The sequence below is a fragment of the Meriones unguiculatus genome, chromosome 21, assembly GCF_030254825.1.
Source record: "Meriones unguiculatus strain TT.TT164.6M chromosome 21, Bangor_MerUng_6.1, whole genome shotgun sequence".
Classification (NCBI taxonomy): Eukaryota; Metazoa; Chordata; class Mammalia; order Rodentia; family Muridae; genus Meriones; species Meriones unguiculatus.
This window is the reverse complement of record NC_083368.1, coordinates 56,413,178-56,418,999: the sequence shown is the minus strand read 5'-3', so window position 1 is coordinate 56,418,999 and position 5,822 is coordinate 56,413,178.

Below are 5,822 nucleotides of genomic sequence, written 5' to 3'. Positions count from 1 at the left end.
AAGTGACAGGTCCAAAGAGCAGGTAGACCCTGGGCTCTTAACCTGCTACCTAACAAAAATGTGCCCTCAACCACGGAGTGTTCACAGACGAGAAGCCGTGTGACTAGACTAGGCTTTGACCAGCGGCATTTGAGACAGACATCCAAGTGACAAAGGCAAAGGGGGAGCGCTCCTGAGGTCAAACCTTGTCCCACCAAAAGCCCTTGGTAATACAAAATGAATAAAGTGTAATTAATAAAAGTTAAATAAAAAATAAAAAAAAAGCCCTTGGTGAGCCTTTGAAGTCAGCTCATCTGTCAGGAAAAAAAAATCACAGCATTTGCTCTTTGTTAACTTAAAAATCACTAATTTTGGAGGTCATAGCTGAGCAAGGCGTCATTAGCTTCCCATGAGCTCGCCAGAGATAAAACCTCTGATGTGTGGGCTCCGATAACAGTTGCCTTGGTTACTGTGCAGGAACTCAAAGCCTGCTTTCTCTAAAAAACACCAACTCTGGGCTTAAACCTGCAGACATCTGAGGAGACTGAAGCATTACACAAGGATTGACGTCGGTGCCTTCATATTGTCTCTGTCCCCTTTGTTGTCCTAACCCATGGGGCCGGGGTCCACTGAGCTGGGCAGGTAGATGTGTTGACTATTTGAGAAATGGTTCGCCCAGAGCCGTAACAATAAAGGGTTAACGTGGTCGTTTGTCTGCTGGAGCTGGAGCACTCTGAACCCCCAAATACCCTGTGCTTTAGTTTAGAGCATTGGTTCTCAACACGTGGGTCACCACCCTTTTGGTGGTCACCTATGAGATATTTACATTGCGAAAGATTACAAAGTGGCAACGAAAATAACATTCTGGCCCGGCTCACCGCAGCCTGAGGAACTGTATTAAAGGGTCACAGCATTGGAAGAAGCTCCACTGGTTAGGGCGCAGCACAGGCAGAGACTTTAATGCGAGACAGTGACCACACAGCAGGGGCGGTTCAGCAGTCACTGGGTTAAGCCGCTGTCCATTAGCCCACCAACCTCAAGGTCAGAATGTTTACCCACGAGAAGGAAAAACATCTTTTGAAACCGTGCCCGTGACCAAGGCACATGAGCAAACTTTAGCCTAGCCCGGGAAATCAATAGGCGCTGTCTGGTCTGTTGTGGAGAACACGGCACTCTGACCCCTCTCCCCTGCTGCTGAGCTCCCTCGGCTGCAGCGAGCCTAGCTCACCCTGAAACCCACTGAAGGAGCTCTGCTCGGGCTGCCTGCCGGGCGAGACTCGCTCGCACGTCTACCGCGCCCACGCCTTCAGCTCTGCTGCCCCGCGCCCACGCCTTCAGCTCTGCTGCCCCGCGATCGCCACGCTCACAGAGGAGCTGGAGATGTTTACACGGATCTGTTCTAACTTGATTTTCAATAGCTGTGTTTAACAACTTGTTCTTGAGATTCTTGGAACTCTACCAGCTGTCTCCGAGCAGGTTTTGACAGACATGCTGTCAAGCCTCTTTACTTTTGCCTGCAGCCTTGCTCGGTATTTGATCTTGCCTCCTGCCTCAGTGTCAACATGAAAGCCACGTGGAAATTCTCCTTCCCCGTCTGGGTTTATTAGCACCCCCCCACACCCCAAATGAAACATATCTCAGTCCTGCTCCTTCCTTTGTCCTCCATTTACAGAGGAAGGCATCCCCACCTGGCATCTCAGCCCTGGGTAATTGGTACTGTAAATCCCCACTCTACCCATTTCTTCAGAAACTTCTGTTCCAGCTGGTGCTCTTCTCTGCAGGCCTTCAGGATTCAAACTCACTTGCTGCCCTCCTGCTTCAGCCCCGCTCCCCCATCACTCCGTCACAGACGCGTCCCAAGATCTGTTTCTCCCACCCCAAGGCTCTCCTCAATCTGTCTCATCTCCCTTTGGCCCTGCACTATGGAAACCTTGGCCCCGAGAGCCTCGAGAGCCTCACCTCTCCCTGAATCCTTTCCCAGGTGCCATGGACCATTCAGCTCACTCCACCAGGCCCTTAGGAGAGTCCGTGCTGGGACTCCGCATGCTCCTCTTCTTCTAGTTGGCCCTGGCTCTTGTCTCTCTTGTGCGAGAGCTCTCCAGCCTGGCTCTTTCACTTCTGCCAGGACACTTGCCTGTACCTGAAGCCTTGCTGGTCCTCGTGGACGTGAGTCCCTGGGCTCTCATGCAGGTGCCTCAGGGGCCCCATGGGATGCGCTTCAGCGTCTTTCCCCCAAACTCCCCATCCCAATTAGGGGCTCCACTCTGACCCTTGTCCCATTTTCCTCAATCATCACAGGCTTCTTCCTCTTCTCACCCATCCCCCCAACCCCACCACAGGCCCTGAGCTCTGGTCTCTCCCTGAACCCTGCTTTTGTCCCTCCACTTCTCTGTCCTCCCCAGGTTCTCATCTGGAGAACAGCAGCAGCCTTCCCTCTGGTCCCCCTGTAGTGTGTGAGCTTCCTTTGAGATGAGTCCGGCTGTGTCTCTCTCTGGATTGACACCCATGGTTTCCATGGCTCTCGGGATCAGGCCTGTCGAAGGCAGCTTGCCCTGCTATCCCAGGTGAATGCAGTTCGGTTGCCCGGAGGACCTCAGAGCCAAGCTCTCTTTTACAACTCTGGACTACAACCTACATACAGTTCATCACTTTGTGTGTGTGGTATGTGTGCACTTATGTGCAAGGTGCTTGTACACCTGGTGGCCTGAGGAGGGTGTTGGGTGTCTTCCTCTGTCTGCTTCATTCCCTGAGGTAGGGTCCCTCTCTGAACCTCTCTGTCGTTTCAGCTGGGCTGGCTAGCCATCAGGCTCCTGGGTGCCTCCTGTTTTTTCCTCCCTGGTGCTGGGGTTACAAGCATGTGTGGCCGTGCCTAGATTTTTACTTTAGTGTTGGGGATTCAAGGTCCCCTCCTAGGCTGGTTAGTGTTTGTCAACTTGAAATAGAAGCACCTGGAAAGAGAGACCCTCAACTGAGGAATTGCTTCTATCAGCTTGACCTGTGGGCGTATCTGTGGGTATTTTCCTGATTAATGATTGGTAAGGGAGGGCCCAGCCCGCTGTGAGTATGTCCCACCCCTGGCAAATGGTCCTCAGTTGTGTAAGCAAGCATGGTGAGCAAGCCATGGAGAGCAGGCCAGTGAGCAGTGTTTCTCTGCAGCTCTAGAGGTTCCTGCTTGAGTTCCTGCTTTTGCCTCCCTCAGTGATGGGCTGTTACCCGGGAGTGTAAGCCAAACAAATCCTTTCCTCTTTGGTTTTGGTTAGAGTTTTCTCACATCAACAGAGAAGCAAACTCAGACAGGCCCTAAGCCTCATTCACCATGTCACTGTTTTTCTTTGTGTTGTTTTGGTTTTGTTGGTTGGTTTTCAGTGTCTTCACTAGACTTGCAAACCTTAGGCACCACCAAACTCCACAACATTCCTACTCTCCCTCAAAAGACAGCTGTGCTGGTTACAGCTGTCGCACATTCGCCTGCTCAGAGCTGGCCAGCATTGTTTTCCCTTTCCATAGATTCCAGATATGCGAAGTCATGTGACCTGTGGCTCTTTGTATCTGGTTTCTTTTACTTAGCATCCTTCTTGGGCCTTGATTTTTCTCGTGCAAATTTCAAAAACATCATTGTCTTCATCCCTCAGGATCATCCACCTCCCTATGTGCTCAGAGATTCTCAACTTCACATCCTTACTCATTTTTAAAGGGGCCTTTTCTGTTTGTTTGTTTGTTTGTTTGTACCCAGATCTCTGCTCTGCTATGCTGGGGTGAAGCCCCTGTTTAGGTCATGGCAGCCCCACTTTACCCAGCATAAGCCTCATCATATCACATCGCTGTTTCTCAGCCAGCATGCTTCCCAGAAGGGCAAAGATTTGCCATCTGATTAACTCCTGCTTCCTGGAGCCTTATCCAGGCTTGGTGTAGAAAAAGGCCCTCAGTAAACATATGCTATATGAAAAATACATTAATATTTATTGGTTAATGAGATGTGGTAGCACTTGGCTGTATTCCCAGCACCAGGGAGGCAGAGGCAGGAGGATCAAGAGTTGGAGGTCTACCCTGGGCTACGTAGAGACAATTTATCTCAACAGACTAACAAAAACAGAACAAAAAGCAAAAATTGCATTGGCTCCTTGGCTTGTAGGCAGAGTCCAGTGGCAATATGAGGTCTTGCTGGGTGACCACTCATTCCCTCTTCTGAGATGCTGGGTGGGCTTAACAGTGAACAGTGAAGGGATCTGAACGCAGGTTGGTGCCTTGGAGACTCTGAGCAGCTGGGGTTGGAGGATTCTTATGGAAAAGGGTTCAGGAAACACAGGCTGGACCCTGACTTCCCTAAGGCCAGGCGGCCTGTTTTCTTGTCACTCCTTCTGGCTCTAGTGGAGAAAGAGCATCCCATGTAGAGGTTAGCCTTGGCCCTGGGCTTCTCAGATAGGAGCAGGCGAGTGCCCTCTGCTCTGTGCTGGAGGTACTGGGGCCCTGTGGTTGTGTCCAAGAGGACTTGGGGCGCAGGAGCAGAAGTGAAAGTGCTGGAGGCTTGCCTGAGGTCCACCGGAAAAGCAGCTGTCACCTTGAGGGTGTCGTCAAGTCCCGTAGCTCTCCTGGAAGGAAGAGGCCTGCTCTCCTTAGCAGTGGGTCAGAAAGCAAAGCTGGTGGCCTGCTTTCCAGAAAGTTCCATGTGGGGGCCCACCTGGGCATTGAGTGTTGTCATACATCAAATGACTCCTCACAAAGTGAAAATATTGCCTGTGAAGTCCCCGGACAATGAGGTTTCCTGCCATGGGGGATGACAGGAGCAAGAACAGGGAAGATCTGCGTGTTTTACCCATTGCGCATGCTTGGAGCATCTACGTTCTTTTAATGCTCACTGCGAGGTGAGCTGCCCTGTCCCACCAGGAGACAAGCGTCCAGTAGGAAGCGCCGCACTCACCTCCTAGCCAACAGGACATGGAAGTAACTAAGTGTGCCGTGGAAGGATTTGGGGTTTAGAAACCCTGACTCTGCCCGACAGAATGCTGCCCCGGGCTTCTCAGGCTGTCCTAAACACTAATCCGTTCTTCTTTCTTCTTTGTTTTTTTCAGGGTAGGGTTCTCTGTGTAGCCCTGGCTGTCCTGAAATTCACCCTGTAGACTGGGCTGACCTCAAACTCAGAGATCTGCCTCTGCCACCTGAGCGTGGGGGTGAGAGGCGAGCGCCACCATCCCCTGGTGGGCAGATAAACACTAGGAACATTCGAATGTAAGTACATAATATTGCATGAGATATATTCACGCCCATCTACTCTCTACGCAGGCAGGCTTGCAGGAAGGATAGCAATGAGCGCAAACTTGAGAATCACAAACAGTCCGTGTTTAGACCTCAATCTTGAGCAATATTTTTGTGGCCAGAAACCTTCCAAATATCCTCTTCAAATCTCAAGGCTTCGTTAAAACAAAGAAAGAAAAGAGAGAGAGAGAAAAAAAAACTGCTGGATTTGCTATACTTTAAAAAGATTCATTTTATTATTCGTGCATCTGAGCGCCGGTGCCCGGCGAGGGGTCGTTTGTGAGCTGTCTCCATCGTGGGTGCTGGGGACCGAACTGCAGTCCTCTGGACGAACCCCAAGGCTCTTATCCCCGCGAACCATTGTCCGAAAAGCCCCTCTGTTAACATTTTTATCTATATTGCTTGGTCTGATAATAACAACATCAAGTCTATAACAGGACCTGCTCACAGGAAAAAAAAAAAAAAAAAAGTGAGAACGAAATAAATTGAAATAAAAAAACCCAAAAACCCTGGTTCCTCCCGAAAGGAACGAGGTCATCCTTGGTGAGAGCTGGGGTTCCAGGAGCGAGGAGTCGCCCCCGGCAGAGGGA